Below are 12,097 nucleotides of genomic sequence, written 5' to 3'. Positions count from 1 at the left end.
CAGCGGTTTGGGAGTTAACATCAAAATTACATTTCTCGGCCATATCGCATAGATCTCACTGTGAAAAGGCTTAAATGACTTTTTTTAATTAAGTTTGAAGATTGCGCTCAAATCAAATGTCCTAGAACTAAATTTCCAAATGTAACTACTAGATTGTGATAAAATACACTATTGGGTGAAGTTTGGTTGACTTCTGCGCAGCGGTTTGGGAGTTAACATCAAAATTACATTTCTCGGCCATATCGCATATATCTCACTGTGAAAAGGCTTAAATGGCTTTTTTGACCTAAGTTTGAGGATTGCGCTCAAATCAAATGTCCTATAACCAAATTTCCACATGTAACTACTAGATTGTGATACAATACACTAATGGGTGAAGTTTGGTTGACTTCTGCGCAGCGGTTTGGGAGTTAACATCAAAATTACATTTCTCGGCCATATCGCATAGATCTCACTGTGAAAAGGCTTAAATGACTTTTTTAATTAAGTTTGATGATTGCGTTCAAACAAAATGTCCTAGAACAAAATTTTCAAATGTAACTACTAGATTGTGATACAATACACTATTGGGTGAAGTTTGGTTGACTTCTGCGCAGCGGTTTGGGAGTTAACATCAAAATTACATTTCTCGGCCATATCGCATAGATCTCACTGTGAAAAGGCTTAAATGGCTTTTTTGACCTAAGTTTGAGGATTGCGCTCAAATCAAATGTCCTAGAACCAAATTTCCACATGTAACTACTAGATTGTGATACAATACACTAATGGGTGAAGTTTGGTTTACTTCTGCGCAGCGGTTTGGGAGTTAACATCAAAATTACATTTCTCGGCCATATCGCATAGATCTCACTGTGAAAAGGCTTAAATGACTTTTTTAATTGAGTTTAATGATTGCGCTCAAACCAAATGTCCTAGAACGAAATTTTCAAATGTAACTACTAGAATGTGATACAATACACTATTGGGTGAAGTTTAGTTCACTTCTGCGCAGCGGTTGGGGAGTTAACATCAAAATTACATTTCTCGGCCATATCGCATAGATCTCACTGTGAAAAGGCTTAAATGGCTTTTTTGACCTAAGTTTAATGATTGCGCTCAAACCAAATGTCCTAGAACGAAATTTTCAAATGTAACTACTAGAATGTGATACAATACACTATTGGGTGAAGTTTGGTTGACTTCTGCGCAGCGGTTTGGGAGTTAACATCAAAATTACATTTCTCGGCCATATCGCATAGATCTCACTGTGAAAAGGCTTAAATGGCTTTTTTGACCTAAGTTTGAGGATTGCGCTCAAACAAAATGTCCTAGAACAAAATTTTCAAATGTAACTACTAGATTGTGATACAATACACTATTGGGTGAAGTTTGGTTGACTTCTGCGCAGCGGTTTGGGAGTTAACATCAAAATTACATTTCTCGGCCATATCGCATAGATCTCACTGTGAAAAGGCTTAAATGACTTTTTTAATTAAGTTTGATGATTGCGTTCAAACAAAATGTCCTAGAACAAAATTTTCAAATGTAACTACTAGATTGTGATACAATACACTATTGGGTGAAGTTTGGTTGACTTCTGCGCAGCGGTTTGGGAGTTAACATCAAAATTACATTTCTCGGCCATATCGCATAGATCTCACTGTGAAAAGGCTTAAATGGCTTTTTTGACCTAAGTTTGAGGATTGCGCTCAAATCAAATGTCCTAGAACCAAATTTCCACATGTAACTACTAGATTGTGATACAATACACTAATGGGTGAAGTTTGGTTGACTTCTGCGCAGCGGTTTGGGAGTTAACATCAAAATTACATTTCTCGGCCATATCGCATAGATCTCACTGTGAAAAGGCTTAAATGACTTTTTTAATTAAGTTTGATGATTGCGTTCAAACAAAATGTCCTAGAACAAAATTTTCAAATGTAACTACTAGATTGTGATACAATACACTATTGGGTGAAGTTTGGTTGACTTCTGCGCAGCGGTTTGGGAGTTAACATCAAAATTACATTTCTCGGCCATATCGCATAGATCTCACTGTGAAAAGGCTTAAATGACTTTTTTAATTAAGTTTGATGATTGCGTTCAAATCAAATGTCCAATAACAAAATTTCCACATGTAACTACTAGATTGTGATACAATACACTAATGGGTGAAGTTTGGTTGACTTCTGCGCAGCGGTTTGGGAGTTAACATCAAAATTACATTTCTCGGCCATATCGCATTGATCTCACTGTGAAAAGGCTTAAATGACTTTTTTAATTAAGTTTGATGATTGCGTTCAAACAAAATGTCCTAGAACAAAATTTTCAAATGTAACTACTAGATTGTGATACAATACACTATTGGGTGAAGTTTGGTTGACTTCTGCGCAGCGGTTTGGGAGTTAACATCAAAATTACATTTCTCGGCCATATCGCATAGATCTCACTGTGAAAAGGCTTAAATGGCTTTTTTGACCTAAGTTTAATGATTGCGCTCAAACCAAATGTCCTAGAACGAAATTTTCAAATGTAACTACTAGAATGTGATACAATACACTATTGGGTGAAGTTTGGTTGACTTCTGCGCAGCGGTTTGGGAGTTAACATCAAAATTACATTTCTCGGCCATATCGCATAGATCTCACTGTGAAAAGGCTTAAATGGCTTTTTAGACCTAAGTTTGAGGATTGCGCTCAAATCAAATGTCCTAGAACCAAATTTCCACATGTAACTACTAGAATGTGATACAATACACTATTGGGTGAAGTTTAGTTCACTTCTGCGCAGCGGTTGGGGAGTTAACATCAAAATTACATTTCTCGGCCATATCGCATAGATCTCACTGTGAAAAGGCTTAAATGGCTTTTTTGACCTAAGTTTAATGATTGCGCTCAAACCAAATGTCCTAGAACGAAATTTTCAAATGTAACTACTAGAATGTGATACAATACACTATTGGGTGAAGTTTGGTTGACTTCTGCGCAGCGGTTTGGGAGTTAACATCAAAATTACATTTCTCGGCCATATCGCATAGATCTCACTGTGAAAAGGCTTAAATGGCTTTTTAGACCTAAGTTTGAGGATTGCGCTCAAATCAAATGTCCTAGAACCAAATTTCCACATGTAACTACTAGATTGTGATACAATACACTAATGGGTGAAGTTTGGTTGACTTCTGCGCAGCGGTTTGGGAGTTAACATCAAAATTACATTTCTCGGCCATATCGCATAGATCTCACTGTGAAAAGGCTTAAATGACTTTTTTAATTAAGATTGATGATTGCGCTCAAACAAAATGTCCTAGAACAAAATTTTCAAATGTAACTACTAGATTGTGATAAAATACACTATTGGGTGAAGTTTGGTTGACTTCTGCGCAGCGGTTTGGGAGTTAACATCAAAATTACATTTCTCGGCCATATCGCATAGATCTCACTGTGAAAAGGCTTAAATGGCTTTTTTGACCTAAGTTTGAGGATTGCGCTCAAATCAAATGTCCTATAACCAAATTTCCACATGTAACTACTAGATTGTGATACAATACACTAATGGGTGAAGTTTGGTTGACTTCTGCGCAGCGGTTTGGGAGTTAACATCAAAATTACATTTCTCGGCCATATCGCATAGATCTCACTGTGAAAAGGCTTAAATGACTTTTTTAATTAAGTTTGATGATTGTGTTCAAACAAAATGTCCTAGAACAAAATTTTCAAATGTAACTACTAGATTGTGATACAATACACTATTGGGTGAAGTTTGGTTGACTTCTGCGCAGCGGTTTGGGAGTTAACATCAAAATTACATTTCTCGGCCATATCGCATAGATCTCACTGTGAAAAGGCTTAAATGGCTTTTTTGACCTAAGTTTGAGGATTGCGCTCAAACAAAATGTCCTAGAACAAAATTTTCAAATGTAACTACTAGATTGTGATACAATACACTATTGGGTGAAGTTTGGTTGACTTCTGCGCAGCGGTTTGGGAGTTAACATCAAAATTACATTTCTCGGCCATATCGCATAGATCTCACTGTGAAAAGGCTTAAATGACTTTTTTAATTAAGTTTGATGATTGCGTTCAAACAAAATGTCTTAGAACAAAATTTTCAAATGTAACTACTAGATTGTGATACAATACACTATTGGGTGAAGTTTGGTTGACTTCTGCGCAGCGGTTTGGGAGTTAACATCAAAATTACATTTCTCGGCCATATCGCATAGATCTCACTGTGAAAAGGCTTAAATGGCTTTTTTGACCTAAGTTTGAGGATTGCGCTCAAATCAAATGTCCTAGAACCAAATTTCCACATGTAACTACTAGATTGTGATACAATACACTAATGGGTGAAGTTTGGTTTACTTCTGCGCAGCGGTTTGGGAGTTAACATCAAAATTACATTTCTCGGCCATATCGCATAGATCTCACTGTGAAAAGGCTTAAATGACTTTTTTAATTGAGTTTAATGATTGCGCTCAAACCAAATGTCCTAGAACGAAATTTTCAAATGTAACTACTAGAATGTGATACAATACACTACTGGGTGAAGTTTAGTTCACTTCTGCGCAGCGGTTGGGGAGTTAACATCAAAATTACATTTCTCGGCCATATCGCATAGATCTCACTGTGAAAAGGCTTAAATGGCTTTTTTGACCTAAGTTTAATGATTGCGCTCAAACCAAATGTCCTAGAACGAAATTTTCAAATGTAACTACTAGAATGTGATACAATACACTATTGGGTGAAGTTTGGTTGACTTCTGCGCAGCGGTTTGGGAGTTAACATCAAAATTACATTTCTCGGCCATATCGCATAGATCTCACTGTGAAAAGGCTTAAATGGCTTTTTTGACCTAAGTTTGAGGATTGCGCTCAAACAAAATGTCCTAGAACAAAATTTTCAAATGTAACTACTAGATTGTGATACAATACACTATTGGGTGAAGTTTGGTTGACTTCTGCGCAGCGGTTTGGGAGTTAACATCAAAATTACATTTCTCGGCCATATCGCATAGATCTCACTGTGAAAAGGCTTAAATGACTTTTTTAATTAAGTTTGATGATTGCGTTCAAACAAAATGTCCTAGAACAAAATTTTCAAATGTAACTACTAGATTGTGATACAATACACTATTGGGTGAAGTTTGGTTGACTTCTGCGCAGCGGTTTGGGAGTTAACATCAAAATTACATTTCTCGGCCATATCGCATAGATCTCACTGTGAAAAGGCTTAAATGGCTTTTTTGACCTAAGTTTGAGGATTGCGCTCAAATCAAATGTCCTAGAACCAAATTTCCACATGTAACTACTAGATTGTGATACAATACACTAATGGGTGAAGTTTGGTTGACTTCTGCGCAGCGGTTTGGGAGTTAACATCAAAATTACATTTCTCGGCCATATCGCATAGATCTCACTGTGAAAAGGCTTAAATGACTTTTTTAATTAAGTTTGATGATTGCGTTCAAACAAAATGTCCTAGAACAAAATTTTCAAATGTAACTACTAGATTGTGATACAATACACTATTGGGTGAAGTTTGGTTGACTTCTGCGCAGCGGTTTGGGAGTTAACATCAAAATTACATTTCTCGGCCATATCGCATAGATCTCACTGTGAAAAGGCTTAAATGACTTTTTTAATTAAGTTTGATGATTGCGTTCAAATCAAATGTCCAATAACAAAATTTCCACATGTAACTACTAGATTGTGATACAATACACTAATGGGTGAAGTTTGGTTGACTTCTGCGCAGCGGTTTGGGAGTTAACATCAAAATTACATTTCTCGGCCATATCGCATAGATCTCACTGTGAAAAGGCTTAAATGACTTTTTTAATTAAGTTTGATGATTGCGTTCAAACAAAATGTCCTAGAACAAAATTTTCAAATGTAACTACTAGATTGTGATACAATACACTATTGGGTGAAGTTTGGTTGACTTCTGCGCAGCGGTTTGGGAGTTAACATCAAAATTACATTTCTCGGCCATATCGCATAGATCTCACTGTGAAAAGGCTTAAATGGCTTTTTTGACCTAAGTTTAATGATTGCGCTCAAACCAAATGTCCTAGAACGAAATTTTCAAATGTAACTACTAGAATGTGATACAATACACTATTGGGTGAAGTTTGGTTGACTTCTGCGCAGCGGTTTGGGAGTTAACATCAAAATTACATTTCTCGGCCATATCGCATAGATCTCACTGTGAAAAGGCTTAAATGGCTTTTTAGACCTAAGTTTGAGGATTGCGCTCAAATCAAATGTCCTAGAACCAAATTTCCACATGTAACTACTAGATTGTGATACAATACACTAATGGGTGAAGTTTGGTTGACTTCTGCGCAGCGGTTTGGGAGTTAACATCAAAATTACATTTCTCGGCCATATCGCATAGATCTCACTGTGAAAAGGCTTAAATGACTTTTTTAATTAAGATTGATGATTGCGCTCAAACAAAATGTCCTAGAAAAAAATTTTCAAATGTAACTACTAGATTGTGATAAAATACACTATTGGGTGAAGTTTGGTTGACTTCTGCGCAGCGGTTTGGGAGTTAACATCAAAATTACATTTCTCGGCCATATCGCATAGATCTCACTGTGAAAAGGCTTAAATGGCTTTTTTGACCTAAGTTTGAGGATTGCGCTCAAATCAAATGTCCTATAACCAAATTTCCACATGTAACTACTAGATTGTGATACAATACACTAATGGGTGAAGTTTGGTTGACTTCTGCGCAGCGGTTTGGGAGTTAACATCAAAATTACATTTCTCGGCCATATCGCATAGATCTCACTGTGAAAAGGCTTAAATGACTTTTTTAATTAAGTTTGATGATTGTGTTCAAACAAAATGTTCTAGAACAAAATTTTCAAATGTAACTACTAGATTGTGATACAATACACTATTGGGTGAAGTTTGGTTGACTTCTGCGCAGCGGTTTGGGAGTTAACATCAAAATTACATTTCTCGGCCATATCGCATAGATCTCACTGTGAAAAGGCTTAAATGGCTTTTTTGACCTAAGTTTGAGGATTGCGCTCAAACAAAATGTCCTAGAACAAAATTTTCAAATGTAACTACTAGATTGTGATACAATACACTATTGGGTGAAGTTTGGTTGACTTCTGCGCAGCGGTTTGGGAGTTAACATCAAAATTACATTTCTCGGCCATATCGCATAGATCTCACTGTGAAAAGGCTTAAATGACTTTTTTAATTAAGTTTGATGATTGCGTTCAAACAAAATGTCCTAGAACAAAATTTTCAAATGTAACTACTAGATTGTGATACAATACACTATTGGGTGAAGTTTGGTTGACTTCTGCGCAGCGGTTTGGGAGTTAACATCAAAATTACATTTCTCGGCCATATCGCATAGATCTCACTGTGAAAAGGCTTAAATGGCTTTTTTGACCTAAGTTTGAGGATTGCGCTCAAATCAAATGTCCTAGAACCAAATTTCCACATGTAACTACTAGATTGTGATACAATACACTAATGGGTGAAGTTTGGTTTACTTCTGCGCAGCGGTTTGGGAGTTAACATCAAAATTACATTTCTCGGCCATATCGCATAGATCTCACTGTGAAAAGGCTTAAATGACTTTTTTAATTGAGTTTGATGATTGCGTTCAAACAAAATGTCCTAGAACAAAATTTTCAAATGTAACTACTAGATTGTGATACAATACACTATTGGGTGAAGTTTGGTTGACTTCTGCGCAGCGGTTTGGGAGTTAACATCAAAATTACATTTCTCGGCCATATCGCATAGATCTCACTGTGAAAAGGCTTAAATGGCTTTTTTGACCTAAGTTTGAGGATTGCGCTCAAATCAAATGTCCTAGAACCAAATTTCCACATGTAACTACTAGATTGTGATACAATACACTAATGGGTGAAGTTTGGTTGACTTCTGCGCAGCGGTTTGGGAGTTAACATCAAAATTACATTTCTCGGCCATATCGCATAGATCTCACTGTGAAAAGGCTTAAATGACTTTTTTAATTAAGTTTGATGATTGCGTTCAAACAAAATGTCCTAGAACAAAATTTTCAAATGTAACTACTAGATTGTGATACAATACACTATTGGGTGAAGTTTGGTTGACTTCTGCGCAGCGGTTTGGGAGTTAACATCAAAATTACATTTCTCGGCCATATCGCATAGATCTCACTGTGAAAAGGCTTAAATGGCTTTTTTGACCTAAGTTTAATGATTGCGCTCAAACCAAATGTCCTAGAACGAAATTTTCAAATGTAACTACTAGAATGTGATACAATACACTATTGGGTAAAGTTTGGTTGACTTCTGCGCAGCGGTTTGGGAGTTAACATCAAAATTACATTTCTCGGCCATATCGCATAGATCTCACTGTGAAAAGGCTTAAATGACTTTTTTAATTAAGTTTGATGATTGCGTTCAAACAAAATGTCCTAGAACAAAATTTTCAAATGTAACTACTAGATTGTGATACAATACACTATTGGGTGAAGTTTGGTTGACTTCTGCGCAGCGGTTTGGGAGTTAACATCAAAATTACATTTCTCGGCCATATCGCATAGATCTCACTGTGAAAAGGCTTAAATGGCTTTTTTGACCTAAGTTTGAGGATTGCGCTCAAATCAAATGTCCTAGAACCAAATTTCCACATGTAACTACTAGATTGTGATACAATACACTAATGGGTGAAGTTTGGTTGACTTCTGCGCAGCGGTTTGGGAGTTAACATCAAAATTACATTTCTCGGCCATATCGCATAGATCTCACTGTGAAAAGGCTTAAATGGCTTTTTAGACCTAAGTTTGAGGATTGCGCTCAAATCAAATGTCCTAGAACCAAATTTCCACATGTAACTACTAGATTGTGATACAATACACTAATGGGTGAAGTTTGGTTGACTTCTGCACAGCGGTTTGGGAGTTAACATCAAAATTACATTTCTCGGCCATATCGCATAGATCTCACTGTGAAAAGGCTTAAATGACTTTTTTAATTAAGATTGATGATTGCGCTCAAACAAAATGTCCTAGAACAAAATTTTCAAATGTAACTACTAGATTGTGATAAAATACACTATTGGGTGAAGTTTGGTTGACTTCTGCGCAGCGGTTTGGGAGTTAACATCAAAATTACATTTCTCGGCCATATCGCATAGATCTCACTGTGAAAAGGCTTAAATGGCTTTTTTGACCTAAGTTTGAGGATTGCGCTCAAATCAAATGTCCTATAACCAAATTTCCACATGTAACTACTAGATTGTGATACAATACACTAATGGGTGAAGTTTGGTTGACTTCTGCGCAGCGGTTTGGGAGTTAACATCAAAATTACATTTCTCGGCCATATCGCATAGATCTCACTGTGAAAAGGCTTAAATGACTTTTTTAATTAAGTTTGATGATTGTGTTCAAACAAAATGTCCTAGAACAAAATTTTCAAATGTAACTACTAGATTGTGATACAATACACTATTGGGTGAAGTTTGGTTGACTTCTGCGCAGCGGTTTGGGAGTTAACATCAAAATTACATTTCTCGGCCATATCGCATAGATCTCACTGTGAAAAGGCTTAAATGGCTTTTTTGACCTAAGTTTGAGGATTGCGCTCAAACAAAATGTCCTAGAACAAAATTTTCAAATGTAACTACTAGATTGTGATACAATACACTATTGGGTGAAGTTTGGTTGACTTCTGCGCAGCGGTTTGGGAGTTAACATCAAAATTACATTTCTCGGCCATATCGCATAGATCTCACTGTGAAAAGGCTTAAATGACTTTTTTAATTAAGTTTGATGATTGCGTTCAAACAAAATGTCCTAGAACAAAATTTTCAAATGTAACTACTAGATTGTGATACAATACACTAATGGGTGAAGTTTGGTTGACTTCTGCGCAGCGGTTTGGGAGTTAACATCAAAATTACATTTCTCGGCCATATCGCATAGATCTCACTGTGAAAAGGCTTAAATGGCTTTTTTGACCTAAGTTTGAGGATTGCGCTCAAATCAAATGTCCTAGAACCAAATTTCCACATGTAACTACTAGATTGTGATACAATACACTAATGGGTGAAGTTTGGTTTACTTCTGCGCAGCGGTTTGGGAGTTAACATCAAAATTACATTTCTCGGCCATATCGCATAGATCTCACTGTGAAAAGGCTTAAATGACTTTTTTAATTGAGTTTAATGATTGCGCTCAAACCAAATGTCCTAGAACGAAATTTTCAAATGTAACTACTAGAATGTGATACAATACACTATTGGGTGAAGTTTAGTTCACTTCTGCGCAGCGGTTGGGGAGTTAACATCAAAATTACATTTCTCGGCCATATCGCATAGATCTCACTGTGAAAAGGCTTAAATGGCTTTTTTGACCTAAGTTTAATGATTGCGCTCAAACCAAATGTCCTAGAACGAAATTTTCAAATGTAACTACTAGAATGTGATACAATACACTATTGGGTGAAGTTTGGTTGACTTCTGTGCAGCGGTTTGGGAGTTAACATCAAAATTACATTTCTCGGCCATATCGCATAGATCTCACTGTGAAAAGGCTTAAATGGCTTTTTTGACCTAAGTTTGAGGATTGCGCTCAAATCAAATGTCCTAGAACCAAATTTCCACATGTAACTACTAGATTGTGATACAATACACTAATGGGTGAAGTTTGGTTGACTTCTGCGCAGCGGTTTGGGAGTTAACATCAAAATTACATTTCTCGGCCATATCGCATAGATCTCACTGTGAAAAGGCTTAAATGACTTTTTTAATTAAGTTTGATGATTGCGCTCAAACAAAATGTCCTAGAACAAAATTTTCAAATGTAACTACTAGATTGTGATACAATACACTATTGGGTGAAGTTTGGTTGACTTCTGCGCAGCGGTTTGGGAGTTAACATCAAAATTACATTTCTCGGCCATATCGCATAGATCTCACTGTGAAAAGGCTTGAATGGCTTTTTTGACCTAAGTTTGAGGAGTGCGCTCAAATCAAATGTCCTAGAACCAAATTTCCACATGTAACTACTAGATTGTGATACAATACACTAATGGTTGAAGTTTGGTTGACTTCTGCGCAGCGGTTTGGGAGTGAACATCAAAATTACATTTCTCGGCCATATCGCATAGATCTCACTGTGAAAAGGCTTAAATGACTTTTTTTAATTAAGTTTGAAGATTGCGCTCAAATCAAATGTCCTAGAACTAAATTTCCAAATGTAACTACTAGATTGTGATAAAATACACTATTGGGTGAAGTTTGGTTGACTTCTGCGCAGCGGTTTGGGAGTTAACATCAAAATTACATTTCTCGGCCATATCGCATAGATCTCACTGTGAAAAGGCTTAAATGGCTTTTTTGACCTAAGTTTGAGGATTGCGCTCAAATCAAATGTCCTATAACCAAATTTCCACATGTAACTACTAGATTGTGATACAATACACTAATGGGTGAAGTTTGGTTGACTTCTGCGCAGCGGTTTGGGAGTTAACATCAAAATTACATTTCTCGGCCATATCGCATAGATCTCACTGTGAAAAGGCTTAAATGACTTTTTTAATTAAGTTTGATGATTGCGTTCAAACAAAATGTCCTAGAACAAAATTTTCAAATGTAACTACTAGATTGTGATACAATACACTATTGGGTGAAGTTTGGTTGACTTCTGCGCAGCGGTTTGGGAGTTAACATCAAAATTACATTTCTCGGCCATATCGCATAGATCTCACTGTGAAAAGGCTTAAATGGCTTTTTTGACCTAAGTTTGAGGATTGCGCTCAAATCAAATGTCCTAGAACCAAATTTCCACATGTAACTACTAGATTGTGATACAATACACTAATGGGTGAAGTTTGGTTTACTTCTGCGCAGCGGTTTGGGAGTTAACATCAAAATTACATTTCTCGGCCATATCGCATAGATCTCACTGTGAAAAGGCTTAAATGGCTTTTTTGACCTAAGTTTAATGATTGCGCTCAAACCAAATGTCCTAGAACGAAATTTTCAAATGTAACTACTAGAATGTGATACAATACACTATTGGGTGAAGTTTGGTTGACTTCTGCGCAGCGGTTTGGGAGTTAACATCAAAATTACATTTCTCGGCCATAT

The sequence above is a fragment of the Corythoichthys intestinalis genome, chromosome 13 (assembly GCF_030265065.1).
Source record: "Corythoichthys intestinalis isolate RoL2023-P3 chromosome 13, ASM3026506v1, whole genome shotgun sequence".
Classification (NCBI taxonomy): domain Eukaryota; kingdom Metazoa; phylum Chordata; class Actinopteri; order Syngnathiformes; family Syngnathidae; genus Corythoichthys; species Corythoichthys intestinalis.
The sequence above is the reverse complement of the archived record's forward strand: the minus strand, read 5'-3'. Positions refer to the sequence as shown.